The sequence below is a fragment of the Plecotus auritus genome (genome assembly GCF_963455305.1).
Source record: "Plecotus auritus genome assembly, chromosome: 4".
Classification (NCBI taxonomy): domain Eukaryota; kingdom Metazoa; phylum Chordata; class Mammalia; order Chiroptera; family Vespertilionidae; genus Plecotus; species Plecotus auritus.
The window spans coordinates 182,971,671-182,997,625 of NC_137775.1; the positions used below are offsets into that span (position 1 = coordinate 182,971,671).

Consider the following 25,955-nt stretch of genomic DNA (forward strand, 5'->3'; position numbering starts at 1 on the left):
CTGGATCCGATTTGCTAGAATTTTGTTGAGGATGTTGGCATCTATGTTCATGAGGGATATTGGCCTGTAATTCTCTTTCATTGTGTTGTCTTTATATGGTTTTGGTATTAGGGTGATGCTGGCTTCATAGAATGAGCTTGGAAGTGTTCCTCTTGAATTTTTTGGAATAGTCTGAGGAGGATAGGTTTTAGTTCTTCCTTGAATGTTTGGTAAAACTCCCCTATGAAGCCGTTTGGCCCTGGGCTTTTGTTTACTGGGAGCTTTTTCATGACTGCTTCAATTTCTTCCATAGTTATCGGCCTATTGAGATTTTTAGAATCTTCCTGATTGAGTTTTGGAAGGTTGTATTTTTCTAGGAATATGCCATTTCCTCCAGGTTGTCTAGTTTGTTGGAATAGAGTTGTTCATAGTATTTTTTAACAATCCTTTGTATTTCTGTGGGGTCTGTTGTTATTTCGCCTCTATCATTTCTGATTTTGTTTATTTGAGTCCTCTCTCTTTGCTTCTTGGTGAGCCTGGCTAGAGGTTCATCAATCTTGTTTATCCTTTCAAAGAACCATCTCTTGGTTTCATTGATCTTTTGTATTGTCTTTTTGGTCTCTGTGTCATTTATTTCTGCTCTGATCTTTATTATCTCCTTCCTTCTCCTCATTCTGGGCTTTTCCTGTTGCTCTCTTTCTAATTCTTTGAGTTGTAGAGTTAGATGATTTACTACCATTTTTTCTTGTTTTTTGAGGTAGGCCTGTAGAACTATAAACTTCCCTCTCAGGACTACTTTCATTGTGTCCCATAGGTTTTGGATTGTTGTGTTTTTGTTGTCATCAGTTCCCAGGATACTTTTAATTTCTTCTTTGATCTCATTGGCAACCCAGTCATTATTTAATAGCATGCTATTCAGCTTCCAAGTGTTTGAGATTTTTGGATTGTTTTTATTGTAGTTTATTTCTATTTTTATGGTATTATGGTCTGAGAAGATGCTTGGTATGATTTCAGTCTTCTTGAATTTGGGGAGACTTTGCTTGTGACCCAATATGTGGTCTATTTTTGAAAATGTCCCATGTGCACTTGAGAAGAACGTGTATTCCGCGGCTTTGGGGTGAAATGTTCTGAAGATGTCAGTTAAGTCCATCTGATCTAGTGAGTCATTTAGGATTGCTGTATCTTTGCTGATTTTTTGTCTAGAAGTTTTATCCAGTGATGTCAGTGGTGTATTACTATGATTGTATTGTTGTCGATCTCTCCCTTGATATCTTCTAGGAGTTTTGTTATGTATTTGGGTGCTCCTGCATTGGGTGCATATATGTTTATCAGGGTTATATCCTGTTGTTGTATCGATCCCTTTAGTATTATGAAGTGGCCTTCCTTATCTCTTGTTATGGCCTTCACTTTGATGTCTATTTTGCCAGCTATTAAGTATTTCTACTCAAGCTTTTTTTTTTTTTTTTTCATTTCCATTTGCCTGAAAGATATTTTTCCATCCCTTCACTTTCAGTCTGTGTGAGTCCCTTGTTATGAGGTGGGTCTCTTGTATACAGAATATATATGGGTCGTGTTTTTTTTATCCATTCAGCCACTCAATGTCTTTTGATTGGAGCATTTAGTCTGTTTACGTTTAAAGTTATTACTAAAAGGTACTTGTTTGTAGTCATCACTATTTTTTGTGCCTGTGTTCCTTCTTACCTTTTTATTTCTTCTTTTTACAGCATTCCCTTTAGCATTTCTTGCATTGCTGGTTTGGTGGTGATAAACTCCCTTAGCCTTTTTTTGTCTGTGAAGCTCCTGATTTCCCCTTCAATTTTGATTGATAGTCTTGCTGGATAGAGTATTCTTAGATTGAGTCCTTTGTTTTGCAACACTTTGTATATCTCCTTGCATTCCCTTCTAGCTTGATGTGTTTCTGTTGAGAAATCATTTGATAATCTGATGGGGGGTCCTTTGTAGGTAACTCTCTGTCTCTCTCTTGCCGCCTTTAAGATTCTCTCTTTGTTCTTAATATTTGCCATTGAAATTATGACAAGTCTTGGTGTGGGTCTTTTGGGATTGATCTTGCTTGGGACTCTCTTTACTTGTGTAACTTTTTTCTTCCTCATATCTGGGAAGTTTTCTGTCATTGTTTCTTCAAATAGATTTTTCTAATCCTTGTTACTCTTCTTGTCCTTCTGGCAGCCCTATTATACGTATGTTACTTCATTTCATGTTGTCCCAAAGCTCCCTTAGGCTCTCCTCCTGCTTTTTAATTTTTTTCTCCAGTTGCTGTTCAGATTGAACTTATTTCTCTACCTTATCTTCTAACTCACTAATTCGGCCCTCTTCTTCTCCTAGTCTACTGTTGAAACTTTCCATGATGTTTTTGATTGTAGCTATATCACTTTTCATTTCTTCCTGATTCTTGCATAGGTTGTTGATTTTCTCATCTATCCGATGTATGAATTGCACGACCATTACTCTGAATTCTTTTTCAGTCATGTTGCATGCTTCAATTTCACTAATTTTCTTTCTTGGCGACTCCTCATTTTCTTTTCTCTGGGGATTGTGTCATCTCCCCATTCTGACTATCATCAGAAGGTTCAAACTTCGAGTTGTGTGGACCTGGGCCATGTGCCGTGGGAGCTTCACACTGAAGTGCTCCGACACTAAGACGTGTGGCTGCCATTGGTTGGTGGGAACCAGGCTCGCCCAGGGTCAGTGTTACCAGCATTCAGTGTGGTCTCGTGTGCACACCTAGAATCAGGGACCCTGCTTGCACCACACTGTTGGTGTGTGCAGAAAATCAGAGTCCCCTAGCGCGTCCCAGGAGTCAAAGTTCCCCTGTGTCTGTACCAAGAATTGAGTATCAGAGTCTCTGTTGCCTGTTGCGGCTTCTAGCTGAGAATCATGGTCCCTGTGTGCACATGCACCAAGAATTGGAGTCACTGGCTCTTAGTGTGAATGCGCTGTGAGTCAGGGATCCCAGGCGCATAAGAAACAGAGTCAAGTCAGTGGTGCTCAGTGCTGCCTCCCACCGGGAGAATCTGGGTCCCGGTCGCCATGGGGAACTGGGTTGCACAGTAGCAATGTGGCGTGCCTGCGCTGAGGAAAACAGACTTCTGTGTGCACTTGTCCAGAATCGAAGTCAGGTGGCACTGCCGCCATGCGTGGGCTTCCAGTTTGGTTGCCCGATTGTGTTGTGGGAAGCAGATTCCCAGTCTCTGTGCGTGTGCAGGCTCAAATTTCCATAGCGGCGCTGCGTCCTGTGCACACACTCCCAAGCTCAAATTCCTGTAGTGGCGGGTCTATCAGTTACTATGGAGCTATCCCCGAACCTGCGGGGAGGGGATAGGCTCCGTGACTCACAGAAATCTGCGGCCGGGATGTCTGGATTCTTGTTGTCTGTTGGTCTGAAGCTGTGGTCGCAGGTCTCTGTCCCCAGTGGCTGCAGGGTCCTGGTTTGTGTCTGAGACACGACTGGGTGGTGCTGAGGCCAGGATCCTAGTCTCAAGCAGCTCTGTTTCTCAAGATGGCATGGTCTCTGTGTTCCCACTGACCTCTTTATGGATAAAAATGTGTTGGTGGGGAAAGTATTTTCCTGTAAGACCAACATCAGCACATTTGTATTAAACTATTAAATAAACTTCCCACAGTGACAAATACACCTTCATTATGACCTGAAATGCCAAGTTCAAATTCCTGGATGATCTGCACCTAAATGGGGTGGTGCACGAAAGTTGGTCCCCTGCCACTGGTTCAAAGCCGCCTCCTCTTTCCCCACTGACTCCAGCCCCAGTGGGGATGCTCAGTCCAGCAGCCTGGCCTTCTCTTGGCCCTGGGACTGGGCACACCAATTGCAGTGTTATCTGCCATGGGAGTATAGATGCTGAAGACATCACAGCTGGTGTACAGGCCCTTGAAGGAGGCCCAGTGCCATTTGGGGAGGCAATCTGGGGATCCTAGATGCTCAGAACAAGGTTTGGGGAGGTGTGATTTGGAGGCAGGGGAAGCAATGGACACAGCCCCATGGATACTTCAGTCTATGGGGAGGAGCACAGCCATGAAGGGCCAGAGAGGTGCCTTCTAAAATGTGGGCCCTGGGCAAGGCCCTTCGCTCTAAGCACAAGGATAGCTTCTGGCCCGGGAATACCTGCACCCAAATTGGAGCCACTTACATGAAAACCAAATGGAGCTTACAGAACATATAAAATGAATCATGCTTTAGTGTACTTACTCAAAGACGGGGTTGCAAAAGTCTTACTGAACTTTTCATGACTTCAGAGATATACATGCTGCAACTTACAAAAAAACACATTTGGAATTTTAACTAAATGTATTTTACACTTATTTAATGTTGTGAATTTTGAGTAACACATTTTTTTTTTTTGTTTCAGCTCCCAAGTGAAAAATGGCATATGTTGCCTAAAAGAAAAAAAAAATTATGTTTATTAAAGTAATTAAAACCTAGAGTCAAAAGAAGTAAGCTTTCAAGGGGCAGTTTTGAAAGTTTGTAGCATTTATACTGATGAAGTAATTAAAGCTTAAAACTGTACTAACATACTTTGGACACCCAAATGTACATAGAGCTCACCTTTACATCAATGTTTAATATTAGAAGCATTTTGGGACTTTATTTAAAAGTTTGGTGATGTTTTCGTGACCAGAAATAATAGGGTGTAGGAACTTAATTCTTCTTTATATCAATTAGCCTATGGTGAATTTGGTTTTGTTAGACTTTGTTTCTCTTAAAGTCGCAGTGTCCAAGAACCTATAGACAGCATGAAGTGAGGACTTTGTATTGTCAGAAGGAAAACCATTATTTCTTACTATGAGATGTGGTCAAAATAGCTTGAAAGCTACTTCACTGGAGGTCTTCTAAATTTTTGAATAAGATAGACATATTTTTTATTTTTCTTTTGATGAGTATAATATATGATTATTATAGAAATATGGAGATATGCAAAAAGATCAGATAAAAACCCCATTGTGACTCCTCAGAGATTACCAAATGATGTATTTCTATCAAGTCTTTTATGTATAGTAACATGTGTTGCAAACAAAATTGGAATCATATTATATTGAATTATGTATCCTGCTTTTAGCAGTTAGCATTATATCCCAATTATTTTCACACGTTATTAATTCAAAGCCATGATTTTAATAGCTGCATAATGTTCAATCATAGGAATGTGTTGTAATTTATTCAACCATTTTTCAACATCTGATCATTTGGGATGCTTCCAATTTTCCCTTATTAATTCACTAAGAAATATTCTCATATAAAAAATTATGTGCGTCTGATTAGTTCCTTAGGAAAGAAACATCTGGAAAGCAGAATCACTGAGTCAGAGGGTCCTTGGAAGTTTATCTGGGTTCAAAGACGAGAATTCTGTTGGTAAAATATTTTACTTTGCAGGGTGCAACACTGCAGGCTCCCATGGGGTGGAGGAGCAGAATTGATATAGTAAAAACAATTCCTGTAAAAGATGATGAGGGCTTGGCTCAAGTGTGTGGGAGGCCCTCTATTAGTGTCTAGGAGTGCCCTCACAAATGATCACAAACTGGGTGGCTTAACACAGCAGAAATGTCCTCTCTCACAGCTCAGGAGAAGCCTGAAACCGAGGTGTTGGCAGGATTATGCTGAGGCTCTGGGGGAGAATCATGCCCAGCCTTTTCTAGCTCCCAGAAAAACGTGGCATTCCTTGCCTATAACTGCATCACTCCAATCTCCGTCTTTACCTGGCTTTCTTCTCTGTGTGTGTCTCAGAGGGTCTTCTCCTCTTCACATAAAGACACCAGTCATTGCCTTTAGGGCCTATCCTAACCCAGTCTGACCTTATCTGAACCAGTTACATCTGCAAGGACCCTATTTCCAAGCCAGGTCATATTGTGAGGTTCTGGTGGACATGGGTTTTGAGGGGGGCCTATTCAAAATCCACTGACATATACTTAAATGCACTGAGAGGACTTGGGGACAGATAAACATGGGATGGGCAAAGAGTGCGAGTCTATAAATTTTCATTAAATAATACTCACCCTGTCTTTCTTAACATCTCTTCTCCAGGGGACCATGGCTTCTGAAGAAGCACATCTGGTGAACCCACGGCAGATTCTGTTCAGAAGCCAGGCTACAATGCAGGTGGTCACCTGCAGGGTGTGCTTCCAGCCAGACTGCAGGTACAATCGGCATCAGCACAGGAGAGATGATTCTGGTGTAGGTCTTTCATAAAAGATACAAGTACAGTTGACTCTTGAACAACACAGGGGTTAGGGGTGTCAATCCCCCTTACCACGTGCAATCAATACCCCCCATATAACTTTTGACTTTCCCAAAACTTGCCATCCCTTGGTGTTAGTAGGGCATTGGTTCTAGGACTCCTGCAGATACCAAATCTATAGGTGCCCAAATCGCCTATATAAAATGGTATAGACCAGGGGTGGGCAAACTTTTTGACTCGAGGGCCACAATGGGTTCTTAAACTGGACCGGAGGGCCGGAACAAAAGTATGGATGGAGTGTTTGTGTGAACTAATATAAATTCAAAGTAAAGGAGCAGAGGGGAGAGCAAGAGAACTGGATAGAACAGCCGGATCCGGCCCGCGGGCCGTAGTTTGCCCAAGGCTGGTATAGACAATGCATACAGTTGGCCCTTGGGATTGAAAATACTGTTTTCAACTTGTGGTTGGTTGAATATGTGGATGTGAAGCCCAGGGTTACAGAGGGTTGACTTTATATGTATATTGAAAAAAAATTACCCTGTAAATGGACTCATGCAGTTCAAATTTGTGCTCTTCAAGGGTCAAGCATATTCCTTCTCTATCCTATTCAGCAGCCATATTTTGGTCAAATATTTCTAATACTTTAAAGAGTATTTCTTTACATTTATCTCCAAATGACCATAACTACAATCAACAGTTGAAGAATCAAAGTATATAACTTATGGAAGAGAATCAAACTTCTGGAAATAAAAAATTTTAACTCTTTCCTTGTGTTGAGAGTACTCAAAGGTAGGCAGAAGAAGGCTTTGCAAAAAGATTGGTTAAGTCTTTCTGATTAGCTTTTCTGCAAACGAAGGTTTAAAATTGTCAGGTTGATGAATCCAGTTGGTTTCAGGGTTCCCCCAAGGCCTTGTGTTCTCTGCACTGTGCATTCTGGGAGGTTCCGGTTTGTTAAGCCCTGGTGGTTCAGAGAATGAGCTGGATTCGGGTTCACATCTAGAACCTGCCATCTGGTGACCTCAAGCAAGTTGCCTGATTTCACATTTCTCATCCATTCATGGTAAAATAATATTAGTTACCTTGCAGTGTGATTACAGGGTGAAACGAGACAATGGACATAAAGTGCTTGTCATATGGCATGGGCTCAATAAACAGCATCCTATATAATAAAAGGCTAATATGCAAATTGTCCCCTCAACCAGGAGTTTCACCTGGAGTTCAACTAGGAGGCGGGGCCGACGGGCCAACCACCCATGGCCCCTTCCCCGGCTGGCCTGGCCTGATTGGCCACAACTGGGGCAGGCGGGCCGGACCCCACCTGTGCACAAATTCATGCACTGGGCCTCTAGTCTATAATAATGATCATGACAATCTGTGAGATCCCAGGCCAATGACCATCATTCTTTTCAATTGCCTCACCCAGGATACTGAATTACTAGTATATTCTCCCCTGCAGGGTTTCCATTGTAACTGGACACCACAATATGCATGCCTCTCGCTGACCAAGGGCCAGAGCTCTGCAGTGTGCCTGATACTCCAGCTAAGATGCAGAGAATAGCTTTTGCACGTCTTGAGCAGGTAAATACAATTCCAGTTGTCTAGGTTTGGAGGTTTCATTTCACATTTGTAGCTGCTGCCACCGAGATAAAGGTGGACCTGGAATGAAAACAAGGGGAATTGGAAAGACAAAGAGAGAATATTAAAAGCAGCAAGAGAAAAACAGTTAATTACCTACAAGGGAGCACCCATACGACTGTCAGCTGATTTCTCAACAGAAACTATGCAGGCCAGACGGGAGTGGCAAGAAATTTTCAATGTGATGAATAGCAAGAACCTACAACCAAGATTACTCTACCCAGCAAAGCTATCATTCAGAATTGAAGGGCAGATAAAAAGCTTCACAGATAAGAAAAAGCTAAAGGAGTTCATCACCACCAAACCAGTATTATATGAAATGCTGAAAGGTATTCTTAAAGAAGAGGAAGAAGAAAAAAGTAAAGATAAAAATTATGAACAACAAATACATATCTATCAACAAGTGAACCTAAAAATCAAGTGAATTAAAAACCTGAGGAACAGAATAATCTGGTGAATATAATAGAATCAGGGGCATAGAAAGGGAGTGGACTGATAATTCTCAGGGGGAAAGGGTTATGGGGGGTTCATGAAGAGACTGGACAAAAATCATACACCTATGGATGAGGACAGTCGGGGGGGAGGTAAGGGCAGAAGGTGGGGTGGGAACCGGGTGGAGAGGAGCTATGGGGGGAAAAAGGAGAAACAATTGTAATAATCTGAATAAAGATTTATTAAAATAAAAAATCAAAAAAAAGGGGGGGGAATTGGTTAACCTTGTAGACAAACATGCCCCTCATGGAAATCATTGCTCCTTTTAGGTGTCGTTACATATCTTCAATGTGGTCGCCTCGAGGCTTGAAAACACACACAGCTAGGGGCACATCGAAAAGGAATAATATGTTGAGTAAGAAGTCAGATGTGTTGCATTCACACACTTGTAAATGGCATTGTGCTATTCAAAAGGGAGAGGAGAGTGGTTCCAGCTGAGGAGACCCCACATCTATTCTGCACCATGACCTAACTTTGAGAAGTGGGCCAAGATGGCGGTGACCCTGCTGTCAGACAGACACGTGCCCTGATAAACTTGTGGAAAGGCCCAGTTCCTTACACATAGCGAGGAAGGGCCACCTCCTAAGCTCCTAAGACTAGCTGCAGGCTACAGCCGCAGGGAGGTTGTGGATAACTCGATTGTGATTATTTAGGTAAGTGCTTTCACTCTCAGCATGATTATCCTTCCCTGGATTGCTTGCCTCCTGCCTCCGGGTGCCTGCTTTTTGTAGGGAAACAATGTCCAAATTAATCTCAGTCTTTTGTAAGAGAACCCTTCTTCTCTGGCGACCCAGCACCCTTCACAGCGGGTATTAAGCCTTTCTTACAAAAGGCATATTTCCAGTTTCCTTTGGCTATTAAGAAAGCCGGACTTTGGTGGATGAAGGATGAATGATGGGATTAATATAGACTTGGCCATGAAGCACAGCAGAGCTAACCTGGTGTAACACAGTGAGGAATAATCCCAGCAAACCTTTGTCAGGCTTCGTGGTTTGCTGAACACTTTTCATAGACATCATCTCTTTAATTTTCATATCAGCCCTACAAGGTGTTAGGATGAACCTGCCAGTGTTCTCTGTACAATATCTGAGTAAGGGCACAGCATGGTTTTAGGTTAGGAGTAGACTGATGGGGGTTTGAATCCCAGGTCAGCTACGCATTAGCTGTGTGACCTTTACTATGTTAATTAACCTCTCTAAGCCTTACAGTAGCTTTCTCATATATGGAAAGAGGACAGCCCTACAGGACTGATCTGAGAATTGAATGAAATTGTATGTGAAGCTGGTAGCCCAGCACCTGGCCCATAGCAAGCAGGTCATTCATTTGTTAAAGGCAGAAAATTCACAAGTGATAAGCAGGGATCAAAGAAACTACATGAAATGGCATGTGGTGTCTCGTCTTTTTCTTTTGTTTAGGTTTTATTTCCTTTTCTAATTCAAATGGTGGTTTGTTCAGGTGCTGTACTTACTAATGAAATATTATGCCTATGACTAATTGCATGATTCAAAGCAGAGTTGACCTAGAAAAGTGACTCTACTCTTTTGGTTCTGTACCCTTGAGGGCTTCATGAGCTTCAGGAATGAAGTAATATCACCAGATAAGGAATACAATTATAATAGGTAAAGAGCAGTCTTTGCCATTTGTTGCTTTTTATGTGTGGTGGTCCAGGCTGACTGTGGGAACTTCCTTCTTGGGTGACTGCTACAGACTGAAGGGACGGCCCTTGCATTTGAGATGGCTACACTAGGAGAACACAATGGTTGGGAAGAGAAGATGCACTAGAGCCAGTGGTCGGGAAACTCATTTATCAACAGAGCCAAATATCAACAGGACAACGATTGAAATTTCTTTTGAGAGCCAAATTTTTAAAACTTAAACTTCTTCTAACGCCATTTCTTCAAAATAGACTCGCCCAGGCCGTGGTATTTTGTGGAAGAGCCACACTCAAGGGGCCAAAGAGCTGCATGTGGCTTGCGAACCGCAGTTTGCAGACCATGGCACTAGACCAATCCCAGATGTCTTCACTCTAATTCTCCTTCTCTTAACTTTGGTTTCCTCGCCTGAAAATGGAAGTTTTAACAACTCATCCACTCCACCACGTTCCCGGCATAGAACTCCAAGAAGTCTCAGAATTCTAAATTCAAATCTTGTTTTCCAGGGTTGTCATAAAGGCATGTTTTTTCAAAGAAAGAGGGTAGAACTTATTTTACTTCCCAGTTTGTTACCTTGGTTTTTAAATATTTAGGTGTGGTATGTGGATCTTCCTATATGTTCTTGCCTCCCAGACTTCCCAAGAACGAGGCAGGCTTCAGAAGAAATCAGCCTTCATTGATTTAAGCTGCTGGTATTTGGGACCTGTTTGTGACCACATCATAACCTAGTCCAGTGGTCAGCAAACTGTGGCTCACGAGCCACATGCGGCTCACGAGCCGCGGTTTGCTGCTCTGTTGACTAATGAGTTTGCCGACCACTGACCTAGACTCTCGATTCCAATAGTTACAGGCTGTTGTTGTTCCTTGTGATTAAGCCCCTATCCCAGTGGTTGGCAAACTCATTAGTCAACAGAGAGGCAAACCGCGGCTTGCGAGCTGCATGTGGCTCCCGAGCTGCAGTTTGCCGACCACTGACCTAGTCTATTGTGACTGTTACACCTGGGGAGGAGGATGGTGGGAGTCTCGGTTATAGAACCTCTCTATAACTTCCGTAGTATAGGAATGGCACTGTGGGTGCCAGAAGGGGCTCAACTCAACAAGGAGTCCTGGTAGCTGTGAGAACAGGCCTGTGGTCCATGGTGAGGGCGGTTGGGAGGGTCATCTCTGTGACTGGCCTGGGGCAGGATGCAGACAGACAGATGAGGCCAACTAGTGAAGTGCATTGAGTAAGTGAAGGAACGATCAGGATGAGGGAGATTGTGAACCTCAAGATCAGGCCCGTTCCCATTTGTATACAAGGAACAAGCAAGTCCCTGGCATGGAGAAGGGACATTCTCCATCCCTCTTCCCTATCCCTCTAAACCAGCGATTTTCAACCTTTTTCATCTCATGGCACATATACTAATTACTAAAATTCTGTGGCACACCAAAAAAGATACTATCTTTTTGCTGATCTGATAGATTTCTTATAGTGTGCAGGGCAACTGGAGAGGACACTTCTTAGATACCCTCTGTCCTTGTACAGTCAGTGTTAGGGCATCTGTCAGGGTCTGAGAGTTGATGGTCCAGAAGCAGCCACATGCTCTTTCCTACAGAGCAGACCAAGCGTTCACCCTTTGGCAACTGGGTAGGAAACTTCCTTTCACCTCCAACATTGTTGTTCTCCCCCTTTAAATCTAGAGAGGGCTGTCAGGGAGAAGAACGAAGAGTGATGAGAGGGAGGAAAGTTTAGATAATGTATACAGGTTCTTCCTACACCTCAGAGAGAAGCAATTTGAAAACCACGTATTTCCTTTCAGTTTTTTTGACCTGGAGACTTTTTCTATCTTCTCACCCCAGACTAGACCATTTCCCCCTCCGTAAATCCTCACGTGGCATGTCACCTTCCTTGCAAATCCATTGCAGTTATTACATCTCAGCATTAGGTTCTATGTTCTAAAAATGTCAAAATGAATCTCAATGATTAAATGCCATGGGTTAAGCTTGTTGCTTCTCTAAAGTTGATAGAGAAGATATCATTTGAATTAGAATATTATCAGTCTAAGCTTCTGTTACACCAGGTCACCTCCAAAATATGTATAAGGCTCTCACTCTGAAAAAAAAAAGAGTTAAATTCTATTTAAAGACATCTTATTAAATAGCCAACCTCAGCTCATCTTATTTCATTTGGGTTGAAATTTTGCCCTGTGGCATCTGAGAAAGGTCATCTATGAGGGAACCTTTGAACTTTTTCTCTTTAGATGTCTGTACGCTCTAATTAAATATGCATGTATTGATGTGATTTTGAGTGTAGAAGTGCCTGGTACTCTCTGGCATACTTACCCAGGGCACCATGTTCCATTTTCAGATTTATCTGTTCTGCATAGCTAATGACAAAAGCCGAGAGGCCGTACTTCTTTATTAAAACTAACAATTGCTTTATGCATCTGGGGATTTGTCTAGAGAATGCTGCCCTGTGTTCTCAACAATCAAATCTTGTGGCTGCCAGTAGCCAACACCTCGAATTTTAACACAGGAATAGACATCTAGGAAATATCAAAACCAAAGCTACTCTTAGAGCGGGGTTTTCTTTTTCACACATTTGTACATTGACCCCCCTCTTGATGTTAGCAGCAAGAAATCTCACCTACGGAGAGGAAGCTGGCATCCTAACGGTGCTGAGAAATTGAAGAAGAGGAATGAAGAGGCTGGATGATTGCTGAATTGTATCCCACTTTATTTCCCAAAGAAGAGTCATGAAGAGCTTTCTTTTCTCCCACTTAACATCCTGATCCCCCTCCTGTGCAATCTGTATTGCAGCTACCTACACCTCTACATGGGGAAAAAAAAAAAAAAAGAATGGGATGTGACCCCTCCCTGACCCTGCCACACCCATGGGAACCTGTGGCTAGTGATCCCTAATCTTCCAAATTGCTGTGGGACTGTCCAGTCCTACCCCAGTCAATGCCCCCACACTGTGGGTGTATGGAGCTGCAGAGCTTGTAGTGAATGCTAGCCATTATCCCTCTATACTTAGAACTTCCCTAAGAAAAGGTGTTATGTCAGTCACTAAGCTGCCAGCTGCTTCAAGTTAGTTTTTCACTTTATGCACCTTTTATTCAGCTATTCAGGTTGACGCACAACTCCAGAAGCTCAAACTATTGAAACATTACCTCCTAGAAAATTGACTATGATTTGCATTTTGCTAATGTCGGAGTAGGTCAAAATGTTATTTTTCTCTCTCTTCTCAATAACGTTTCATTGAAGGTAAATCCTATTCCTTTCCACCAGTGAGAAGCCACTCAGTGACCTGAATCAGATCTGGTGATAGAAAACATATTTTCAGTAACACTGAACTCATTTTTCTGCCAGAAAAAATTAGTCAGTAGCTATTGAGTATGTCGCAGAAGTTTTCAAGAGGCACTTAGGAGGATGCTAGAAAAAAAAAATCTTTTTCTGTAGATTATTAGAAATGTCATGGCGCTAATGTAAAAACGCTATGGTAATCTTTCTGCTTTCCTCTTCCCTACAAAAATACTGTTTTTTTCGTTAACAATTCTGGTCCTACGAGAAAAGATGTCTTTTGAAAATGGTTCTAAAGAGAAACAAAAAGGAAATTTTATAATTTAACCCAGAAAAGGCAAGATGGAGGGGTAATCAAATAATGGAGGCAAAGACACAATGGAAGGCTTCTGTGAGTTCCATCTCCATGGATAACTGAGCAAGAAAGGGGGAGTGGGCTGGATTTATAGGAAACTTTCCTTAGATTGGTGTATGTTAAAAATAGGAGTTTCTGAATGAATGAGTGGATGGATGATGGATGGATGGATAGATGGATGAAGAGATGGATGGATGGATGAATGGACAGATAGGATGATAAATGAATGAATGAGTGAATGACTATGAGCAAGGACTGCCTTCCTTCAATATTCTTTGGCATTTGAAGCAAACGTAGTTTATAGCTCACACAAAACCTCTTGGTACCTCAGTTTCTACCAGCATGTAATAGAATGAACAATTGCTACTTCTCTGGGCTGTTGAGAAGATTAAATAAGATGATGTGAGCCCTAACCGGTTTGGCTCTGTGGATAGAGCGTCGTCCTGCAGACTCAAGGGTCCCAGGTTTGATTCCGGTCAAGGGCATGTACCTTGGTTGCGGGCACATCCCCAGTAGGAGGTGTGCAGGAGGCAGCTGATGGATGTTTCTCTCTCATCGATGTTTCTAACTCTCCCTTTCACTTCCTCTCTGTAAAAAGTCAATAAAATATATTTTAAAAAAAAGATGATGTGAATAAAGATTCTACCAAAGTTTATCAGAGAGGGGGGAAAAGCCCTCTTCAGCATCCTCTACATGACCCATTTGTTCATGTGGAGAGTTGATTGTGTGCTTGCAGGGACAGTTGATGGGTTTCCCCCAACTCTCTGTTATAACTTGAGTTATTAGGCATGACCATGGAGTCAACAGTTTAATATCAAAGTGTTCCCTGGGATTTTGCTCATTTCTTTTGGCTTCTACTCAAACTTCCAGGAGATTATTAGAAGCAGTATTTGTGATATCATCCTGTTTTAAATATTTACAGATGCTTAACTCTTAGAAGATCCTTTCAACATTCCAACAGTTCTTAATTCTAAGTATAAACATTCTTTGGGGGGCTTTTATTTTGTTCTGATAATAAAAACTACCAGAGGAACATGACTTAAATTTGATTTCCATATGAGATATCCGCCAGCAATCAAAATATCCTGTGCAGTTATTATTCCATTAGAAAGTACACTTGACCAGAGGGAATGTGCTAGAAGAGAAAATTAAAACCTAGCTGCCCATATGAAATTCCATTAAATCACTTGAATCATTAGGTGGCTCTTCAGTATTTGTGAGCTTTATTGACCTGCTGGGCTTCAGGACATAAGGAGCCCTCCTGGAGCAGGTGAGAAGAGCCTCCTGCAGACTCCTGCAAGGAGATGTTTTAAAGCCAGGAATTACAGCATTTAGACCTGAGCTGGACCTTGAGTGTCATTCTCTTCAGCTCCCTCGATTTGCAGAAGAAGAAACGGAACATAGAAGAGATTAAATGGTTTTTCCAAGATCTACAACTGGTTAGAGGAACAGTCAAGGTTAAGCCTCAGATCTCTATAGCATCCTGACATCACAGATTCCATCTGGTCCTGAAGGTGGAGAATTATTCTAAACCAGTGGTTCTCAACCTTTCTAATGCCACGACCCTTTAATACAGTTCCTCATGTTGGGGTGATCCCCAACCATAAAATTATTTTCGTTGCTACTTCATAACTGTAATTTTGCTACTGTTAATGAATCGTAATGTAAATATCTGTGTTTTCCGATGGTCTTAGGCCACCCTGCTAGCGGTTCTGCAGTAGAGCCTAAGACCATCGGAAAACACAGATATTTACATTACGATTCATTAACAGTAGCTAAATTACAGTTATAAAGTAGCAACGAAAATAATTTTGTGGTTGGGGGTCACCACAACATGAGGAACTGTATTAAAGGGTCGTGGCATTAGGAAGGTTGAGAACCACTGCTCTAGACTAATGTGCTTTGGATGGTGAAATTAGAAAACTACCTGGGTTGATGGCTTTGGGTGGAATAAAAACCTATTTTTTTTTAAGTAGAACATTTAAAGTGTGTTTCATTTTGTAACATGTCATGTACTATCATTGATCCTGGTTCCATGGTGTTGTTATATGCATTTAGTCTGTATTTTATATAAACAAACTGCCGAAGATCACTAACAATTTAAGACTAACAATTTAGAAAGCAAGGTAATTCAAAATTATTAATTTGGCTCTTTTAAAAATACAGTTTGGCCACAATAAATGTCTCCCATAATGAAGCAGAAAGTGGAATCTGTGAATGGCTTGATGAAACTATTTAGAATTAAAGGATCTTGAAGCTGAAAGGGATCACAGATCAGCCAACCCAGCCCTTTATTTTACAAAAAAGGGAAACTGAGGCCCATCAAGTTTACCCAAAGGCACACAAACCAGTAAGTGGCAGAGCTGGGGTGTGCAGGACTCTACAAAAGACTGTTCTCCTTTCCTCTTTAAGTGTAGTCTCCCTTAGAGAACATTGGGATTGAATCAGGATGACGTCATCAATTTTTTTGTAAATGTTTGTAGAATTTCTAACGTAGCCAAATCTTAAATACAGTGCATTGACTCACTTATTTGTCAAGCACTGATCATTCCCTTGGCCTTGTCTATATTACAGTTCTCACAACTAAAAAAGACATTATAATGTGGTAATAAAAAGCAACAGTAAAATTAAGGGGAGTTATGTTTATTACTTAAATATGAGTGCTACATTTTGGTATCAAATGTGAAATGGCAAAGAAATATGACATCCATATTAATGGGAAAAGTGGAAACGGGCAAAGAGCGGTCCTCAGCTTTGTCTGAAAGAGAAGCAGAGGATGGCTGCCCTGACGCATGGAGATCTGGCTCTCAGGGAAGGGTTGGAGGGACCGTGGTTCTTCCTCTCATACCCATTTAGGTAGTTTATGCATTTTTAGCATTGTTGTTTTTTAAGAGTAGATAATTCAAAATATATGGCAGTACTATGGATAAAGGCACTACAGTGATATTACCGTTATAGAAGAATCTGGAAAGAGCATTTTGTCATTCAGTCTTGTTAGATTATCCTCTTATCAAGTTGGCTTCTTCAAGTATTCATATGCAATGTACTGTGTCTTTCAGAATTTAGCAATGCCATTTGCATGCCTCTCTAAAATGGTGCTTTTAATTGTTATTTTAAACAACTCCCCTTTCCCCATGAGTGATTCTGTCTTATATTGTTTTTACATAAATGTCTAAATGCAATGATTTTTTGTCAATTAAAAAATTTTGTTTCGTTCTATTAAGTAGCTGACAATGTATCAGAGAGTAAAGACCAGCACATGGCCACTGGCTTTTTCTGCCTTTTCTCCTTTGGTTCCTGCTATTTTGTGTGCTCGTTGTAGGCCTTTCATTGTTTGCAGCTCTGTCTCTGTCCCTCAGGGCCTGCTTGACACATTTGATGCAGAAAAGCTCCTCCCTTCCCCCTGTTGCCATTTGCACAATGGTTTGCCTGTAGCTCTCCTGGCCCTTATTCCTCGGTTGTCTGGCAGGGATGGAGCTGTTGGTCCCTTTGATCCTTGTATTTGACCTTGACTAATCCAGTGCTCCCAAACTTCCAGCCAAAGCCCATTCTCTGGGGTTGTACTGGAGGAGTCTTATGGCATGGAGGTGCTTCTCTGAGCTCTTGAAGCTGGGTCTAATGTGCTTTTCGGCCACTTTAATAGTTGATTGCTGGTGATACTATTGAAACTATTCCTTTGTTTTAATATCTGACATATTTCTTTGCAATCTTCATTGCCAGAGCAACTCTATGGAAGAACAAATTTTCAAACTCAAGATTTTTTAAAATATGTTTTTATTTTTTAGAGAGAGAGGAAGGAAGAGGGGCAGAGAGATAGAAACATCTATGAGAGAGAAACAGCATCAATCAGCTTTCCCCTGAATTCCCCCTGCTGGAGATAGAGCCTCCAACCTGGGCTTGTGCCCTGACCAGGAATTGAACCATGACCTCTTGGTTCCTGGGGCAACACTCAACTGCTGAGCCACACTGGCAGGCAAAACATAAGATTTTAATATGCCTTCTGAATTTGTCAGAGAGAGAGAGAGAGAGAGAGAGAGAGAGAGAGAGAGAGAGCGCGATTATGAGGATGGCTCATGCAATTATGAAGGCTGAGATCCCACGATCTGCATCTGTAAATATGAGACCCAGGGGAAGCTGCTGGTATAATTTAGTCCACATCCAAAGGCCTGCAAACCAGGGGAGCCAATGGTGTAAGCCCCAGTCTAAAGGCAGGAGAAGATGAGGTAAGACACCCCAGCTCAAGTAGTAAGGCAGGAAAAAAGGGACAAATTCCTCCACCTTTTGTTCTATTCAGGATTTCAAGGTATCCTGGGACTAAAGGGGTCCATTTGCCTGTGCTCATCAAAGCTCAATAAGGCACGAACAGGAGCTTGCAGCAACGAAAGTAAGGGTCTATTATTAGGAAGTGGCCCAGCCCAGAGTCACAGGTGAGCTAATGCACAAAGATCTGGCTCCTCGATGACTTCCAGGGGATTGATACATAGGGGAAAACCATGACAAGGGATTTGGGGTGTGGTCAGGGTCCTGGTCTCTCTTGATTGGTCAGTGCTGGGGTGGGGGTAGTTGATCATTGCACTTGGTCCTGATGTCAGCCATGGGTTTGCTTCATCTGGTTTCACTCTTTTTCTGGGCCTGAAGCTGAAATACAATTGAGGTCTAAATGTCATCTCTACTTTGACCAAATCTCTCTCTCTCTCTCTCTCTCTCTCTCTCTCTCTCTCTCTCTCTCTCTCTCAACACACCTAAGACTTTGTTCCTAAGATTATTTGATGCTGATCAGAACCTCATTGTCCTGAGGGCTTAAAGATTAAGGGGTGGTTGTGCAGGGGAGAAGGAGGCAGGTGAGTCAGGTGCTGGATGAGGCCAGTTTGAATCAAAATGAAATAAAGCTCATACTCAAAAAATAAAGTTTCTACACACTTACCAGGGATTGGATGATGCTCAGTCACACTGGGGAGGGTAGTCTACCGAGTCCACCAATTCAAAGGCTTATCTAAATGGGAAACACCTTCCCGGATGCGCCCAGAAACAATGTTTCAACTGGGCAGCCCTTGGTCCACTCAGATTGACACCTAAAATGAACCATCACCCCTTTCTTCAGGCCAAGGTCTCTTTTATATACACTGAGTGGCCAGATTACTATGATCTCTGAACGCATAATAATCTGGCCACTCAGTGTATATCCTATATAATAAAAGGCTAATATGCAAATTGTCCCCTCCACCAGGAGTTTGAACAGCAGGCAGGCTGGCCAACCGCCCATGTCCCCTCCCCCTGGCCAGGCTGGCCGGACCCCACCCATGCATGAATTCATGCACCGGCTCTCTAAAATACACACACACACACACACACACTGAGTGGCCAGATTATTATGCATTCAGAGATCATAATAATCTGGCCACTCAGTGTATGTCCCTAATAAAATGTGTTCTATTTGATGCTGGAGGCTTGTCCTTCCTTTCACTAATTTTGGATACTGAAAATGGTAGGCCCCCTCCCCATATTGTCCATATTTTCTCCAGTTGTTCATCTGATGACTCATTTAAGTCACTTGTCCCTATCCCCACTTTATAATGGCTTTGGCTTACTTAGCGAATATTTTGAAGAGAGACGAACCATTACATGACAAATGTATGTCCTCTAGTATCTTGGTTCCCAAGCTCCGTGGAATTCTTCAGAGCGGCTTTCTGTAATGCCTAACCTCAGGCGGAAACGCCTTCCACCGCTCTGTGACCCAGCCGATCCATTGCTCTAATGCATACAAGCCCACATTTCTCTTGTTGGAAATGACTCTTTACAAGATGTGTCAATCAAAATGAAAGGTGCTGAGCAGTGCGCTGCCGGTTGGGTCCTGGTTCCCAGCTCCGACTCCTGATTGCATCGCTCTATTGCTTCCATATGCACTGCTCCAGCTCATGAAATAACTGGTGCTGACACCACCTTATAAGCGTCCTGCTACATTCTTTCTGCCACACTCTGGGGAAACCAAAAAGCCCTTAGGAGCGCCCAGGGGATCTTGTGGGTCTGTAAGAACTACCTGTTAATTGGGCTTGGTTATTCTGTAGGGATGTCATTCAACATAATACATGCGTAATGGAATAACCAACAGCATTAGCCAGTTCAGAAACGTCAGGCTGAGCTTGGCAGAAAAAAGCATCACACCCAGAATAAGCTAATAGGGTGGGGATCCCAAAGGGGGATGAATTTACCCAGCATCCTCCTCAAAGCAGCCCTGAGGTTTTTATTGGGGGACTTCTGTGTTCAGAGTGTAAGGTCAGAGACTTAGTATTTATTTCACTTGTGGACAGGAAGGCAAGCTCTAAAAGCCTCAGGGATGCTATTTAATCAAATTCTACAAACTAAATATTGGCCAAGAGGCAAATGATTCAGAGCATAGAACTTGTTAAAGCCAAATCCAATCACGTGACATGATTCAGAAAACTACCAGTGTGTCTCTAAAGAATGCATTTTCATTTTCCCACATAAACACATGTCAGGAAGAACTAGGCCTTAATCCAAGGCAGTACAAGTTAGAAAGCTAATATTACTGTTTTAAAGATGGCCATTCCTTGATTTGGAAAATAAAAATGTGGTTCCTTCTCTCAGATGCCATTGTCTCCAGGGTATGTAGTATGACAAAAAGACAGGAACACAAGACGGTTCTATAAACAGACAGTACAGAATAACAAATGTGTGTAAACCCTTTTCCAGTCACATCTATAAGGGATTTTTTTTAAGGTACAGATGTATGATCAGAACGAGTCTTCTGAATAAATGGAGTGATATTCATTTGAAATATAATTTAAGGGGTGCCCATAAAAGGGTGCCCCGTCTAAAATGTTGTTTCTTAGCCATATCACAGTGCCTGAAACTCAGTATGCACTCTTGGGAGCCAGGGTATCTCCCAAGTTTCCATCCTAGTAGTTCCCATGAGAAAGGTAACTCATGAGCACATTAATCAACATTCTCATCATGTGTAGGATTTTCCATGACTCCACGGCTCCTTTCAGAGTCCTAGGAGTTTGAGTTGGAGACAGGAGTGAGGAAGCTTTCCTTGGGAAGTTCTGAAAGATAAAGATAACTAGTAATATTGATAAGAAAAATAAGACTTTTTTTTTTGGGGGGGGGGGGCGCAGGTGGAGGGCTAGCAGCCTGACTCTGTACCTAGTTCATCAGTATCCCTGTTGCACATTCTTGTTAGCCTATAGTCTAGTCACTGCCCCTTCCTTAATGATCTGGTCTTGCAAGACCTGTTTACCTAAATAATCCCATTTTACAGAGGCCATAAACCTTGAACCATACACAACCCCCGGAGGGCGTTATCCCGGCTGGTGCCAGGCCAGGCCTTTAGGTGTGGTCTCACGGCCCCCATCCCAACACACAGAGCATTTTGCAAAGCACGCGAAAGGTCTGGAAGTCTGATCCACATTTGGGGAACAAAGAAACCAAAGGGTGTAAAGAGAAAGCTTCCTCTATATTGGCTTGCTCAGGATTTGGAAACAGGCTCCCCTGAGTCACGGTACTAGTACATCTGGAAGTAAATGGGTTTATCCTGACTCTCCGAGTACTCCTGTGTATTTTTCAGTTGCCTGGTAAATTCTGTAACAATATGAGGCCTATTATGTGCCTGAGGCCACCACGTTCAGTTCCTAGAATATTCTTGGCAATCCAAGGACACTGGTAGTTTACCAGCCAAGCCTTTTGTAGTGGCAGGGAATAAAACCAAACTTAAACAAAAGGATTGTTGTTGTTTTGTGTGTTTTTTTTTTAAGTTAGATAACTAAAATGTCTAGAGGTTACGTGTTCTGGGTATAGCTGGATCTGAGTTATCCTTATTCTCAAGCGGATTTTCTCCTGTAGTGAGACCTCTAGGTTTACATGGCCCGTGTTTTGGTTTGCCATTTTAAGAGGAGAATATATTTTCTCTCTGCCAACATCCTTATCACTCCCAAATGCAATACTTGGATTGGGCTTGCTCAGCTGTGTTCACCTCTGTAGTGGCACTTCTGAGACCATCACAAGAACTCATGAAGGCACTGGAATACGTGGGTAGAGTCAGTACAGAGTGAAGCATACAGTGAATAAGAGATATGAAAACAGGAGGATGTTAGTTTCCTAGTGATGCTGTAACAGATTACCCTACATCGGATGGCTTTATGCAGCACAGATAGATGACTTCATGGTCCTGTGGACAATAAGTCTGATATGGTCTCACCAAGCTAAAATCCAGGGGTGTACAGGGATGCATTTTTTTTCAAGGCTCCAGGGAAGAGTCTGTTTCCTCATGTAGGTGTGTTGGCAGAATTCAGTTCCATGTGGTTGTAGGACTGAGGTCTTCATTTTTTTTCTGGCTGCTGGTCATGGTCACTCTCAGCTTCTAGAGGCTGCCTGCATTTGCTCTGTGGCCTCTTTCATCTTTAAAGTCAGCGACAGTGAGTTGAGTCCCTATCTTGTTTTTAATCTCTCCTGCCTCTTCTTCCATTGGAGTTGTCTGACCATAGCTGGGAAAGGTTCTTCAATGTTAAGTACTTATTGGACCCACTTGGATAATCTAGGGTAATCTCCCCATTTTAAGATCTATAACCTTCACCACATCCACGAAGTCCCTTTGGCCATGGCCATGTAATGTATTTCCAGGTCTAGGGGTTAGGATGAGGATGTCTTTAGGGGCCATTATTTGGCCTGCCAGAGAGGGGTGGGGAAATGCCAACTACCGAATCTATCATTTTTAAGGAATAAAGTAGTGGTAACTGAAGCTTGCAAGCATATCTTTAACACACAAGTGGAATTAAGAGCTGACTTGATGGGAAGCTCTCATTCCTATACTCTTTTTTTGTTTTTCATTTTGTTTTTTGTTTGTTAATCCTCACCCGATTTTTAGGGAGAGTGGAAGAGAGAGGGAAAGACAGAAACATTGATGTGAGAGAAACACATCGATTGGTTGCCTCCTGCACAAGCCCCAGCCAGGGCCTGGGCCTGGGCTGGGGAGGAGCCTGCAACCAAGGTATGTGCCCTTGACCAGAATTGAACCCGGAACCCTTTGGTCCACAGGCTGACACTCTATCCACTGAGCCAAACCGGCTAGGGCCTATATTCTTGACTGTAAAGAACAATCAGCTCTATCTGAGAAGGTTGTCCTCCCCAACTGAGGAGTCAACATGGGCTGTGCATGGGGAAAACTCATAGAATGATGAGGAGGAAGGAGATAAGCATCTAGTCAGCCAGATCAGCCAAGTCAGATGCAGGGTCACCCAGATCATGATAATATACTTGGTTACGTTGCCACCTATCAATGGAACCCAGGAATTCCTGAAATGTCCAGTCCTTTAATGAAACATCTTACTGTGCATCATTAAATCTCAGAATCACATTCCCTCCAGGATCCAGTCCCACGGAGGTCTTGGTATCACAGGTGCTGTAGGCATCTTGGCTGATTTCTGTTAGTTGGTTTGTTGTAATTAGTTGATTGACTTTGGGCCCAGGACTCCTCTGACTTCACTTTGGCTATAAGATTGGCATCTAAAGTTTACCTTAGGATACTGTAACAACAATCTATTTATTAATCCATCTGTCTGTCTGTCTATCATCATGTAAGCATTCATTCATCATTTGTCAAAAAAATTTTTTTTTTGTTAAAAATAACCAGGAAAATGCTCAAAATCAACTTTATTTCTCTTGCAGTTGGAAAATTAATTTTAAATTATTCATGTTAACACCCTCCAGATAAATTGAACGGTTTGAGTATTTGAGGAAAGATTATTAAGTCAGTCTTTTACGTTAATGGATTCCATTTAAAAAATATTAATCATTTTCACATTAACCATAGCTTTTTGACTTATGCAACCATCAGAATCAACAACTTCTAGAATCATTCATCTTAATAAGGAAAAAGGTAAATTAAAATTTTAACATTATAAAACATTTTTTTCAACTTAACGCTTATGACTTACTAGATATCCAGAGGAGCCTTTCTGTTATATATATGCTAAAAAGTGCTAGATAAGATAGTGTTGTTATTTTAAAAAAACACACACATATTTTTAAATGCATGCCAGAGTTTACAGGAAAATTCTCACAGCAGGAACCCAGAGAGGCAGTGAGCCCTGCCGCTGGCATTGCCCTGAAGGCATCTGCCAGGTGCCTGTGCCAGGAGCTTGGGCCATACCTTTGGTGACCATGTAATTCACCCTCCAACCCAGAGTGCGTGTGAAGTGAACGGTGGTGCTGTTAATAACACGCTGACAGTCCCACTCCTTCTTGGGTGTGGAACTCCTCCAGAGAGTCACTCCTCCCAGCCTAACAACAAGAAAATGCTGGCCAGTCTTCAAAACCATCCTTTTCATGAGCTCCTCAGAGAGCTGAGGTCACATGGCCAGGAAACAGAAGTTCAAGGAGTAAAAAGTCACCCCCCAATGAGAGTCAAAACACATGATTTCTTTTACTTTTGGCAGTGCCTGGGAGGAAGAGGCGGCTGCCATAGAGTGAGGAAGAAGACATTGTTAAAAAATCCTAAAAGCTAAGTATGCGCTAGTATATCAGCTTAGAATAACTGGGGGCTCCAGACACAAGGGGAGTTTGTACCCACTCCCAAGCTCCTCTCCATGGTCCCCAAGGTGAAAAGGCTGGAGAGAGCTCCTGTTGGTGGACCGGGATGCAGGAGTCACGGGCACGGTGCCCTGATGCTCCTCTCGTGAGAAGCAGAAGCCTTAAGCTGTTGGGACGAAGCAGCAAAGCTGCTGGCCTCCAACGCCGCAGGGGAAGTGGAAGCAAAGCCATCTCCCTTTGTGGGAAGGTCAGCACGCCCTTCTTCCCATAGTCAGTATTCCGGCAAAGATTTACTGTTTCCGGGGAAAGGATGGAAGCGAAAGCCATCAGACCTGGGGAGAGACAGTGAAACTCTTGGGGCCCAAATGCTATACCAATGAAAAGCAAAGATCCCCTAGTCCTGGGGGAGGGCAGCAACCTGTCCGACAAAGGGCACCTGTCCCTGTGGTCCGGTTGATCCGCCTCTCAGGGCGCAGAGCAGGGTGCAGCAGGGTAGAGGGTGGGTTTGGAAAGGACATAAAGAAAATACCCAGCGTCACGAAAAATTGTGAGAGACCATCACAGTTACGATGAAGGAACAAGAAGCTATGAAGAACAACCCAATGGACTTGAAAAATAATGAAACCATAAAAATGAAAAATCAGAGTTATATATTCAGTTTAGTTGAGAAAGAGCAGATGAGCCACATCGCTGTTTGGTTGATAGATAACCAGCAGAACAGGAAACTAGTGTGGAATCCACTGTGTCTGGTACCCTCTCAAGTTGGGCAGCTGCAGGCCCTGCCATTGCCATGTTCACTTACAGCAGGCCAGCCTGGGAAAATAAACAGAAAGGCACCTACAGATTTATGTGCAAGGATTCTTATCCCAGCAAAATCCACAAAAAAAAAGCAAAAACTATGAAACAATTTAAATTTCAGTTAATAGAGGGGTCATGAATGGACTTATTGCCACTTAAAAATCACATTAAGAATGTGTAATGAGCCCTGACCAGTTTGGCTCAGTGGATAGAGCATCGGCCTGTGGACTCAAGGGTCCCGGGTTCGATTCCGGTCAAGGGCATGTACCTTGGTTGCGGGCACATCCCCAGTGGGGGGTGTGCAGGAGGCAGCTGGTCGATGTTTCTTTCTCATCGATGTTTCTAACTCTCCATCCCTCTCCCTTCCTCTCTGTAAAAACATCAATAAAATATATTTTTAAAAAAAGAATGTGTAATGACATGGGGAAATAATTCATACAGCTTCCTTCCAAAATGAAGGTAGCTTTCTTATTGTATACAATTATAAAATATAATCATTTAAAAAATTATACAACATAGGAAATTAAAGTAGAATAATTTCAGCACACAAAGATAGCCACTCTTGATAGAGGTTCTAACAAAGTGTTCCCACAGGCATGTTCAGATTCCCACATATCGTCAACTGCAAACAGCAGACTGCTAAATTGCTCATCCCCACAGGGAGGAAAAAATGCCACAAATTATTAAAGTACTTATTCACGGTGCTGGGAAAACGGATGGTTTTTTTCCTTTACCGATCCCTCCTTTACCTCCAACTTGTCTACAGTTAGCATGATTACTTTATAAGAAAACATCTTAAATAACATAAATGCCGTAAATGATTGGATATTAAGCTAACTCATGACTCTTTCATTGCTCTGAATACAGAATATAGAAAATGGACATATTCCTTTTGCAAAATGAGAAATAGCACTCATTAATCACTTTGCTGTCTCCCCTTAATGAAGACATGCGAATGCCTATGCAGACAAGCTGAACTTCTCTTCTGAGACCGTGACAGGCAGGACGCTC

At 42.3% G+C, this 25,955-nt stretch overlaps 1 protein-coding gene across 1 annotated transcript in view; it reads left to right on the forward strand.

Annotated features, from left to right (window-relative positions):
- The first annotated feature begins 6,130 nt into the window (after positions 1 to 6,130).
- The window catches only part of CHN2 (chimerin 2), a 271,320-nt gene continuing 251,495 nt past the window's right edge, over positions 6,131 to 25,955 (forward strand). Inside the window, exon 1 of the mRNA XM_080664382.1 lies at positions 6,131 to 6,144. The gene's annotated coding sequence lies outside the window, so the exon portion shown is untranslated. The remainder of the gene's footprint in view (positions 6,145 to 25,955) is intronic.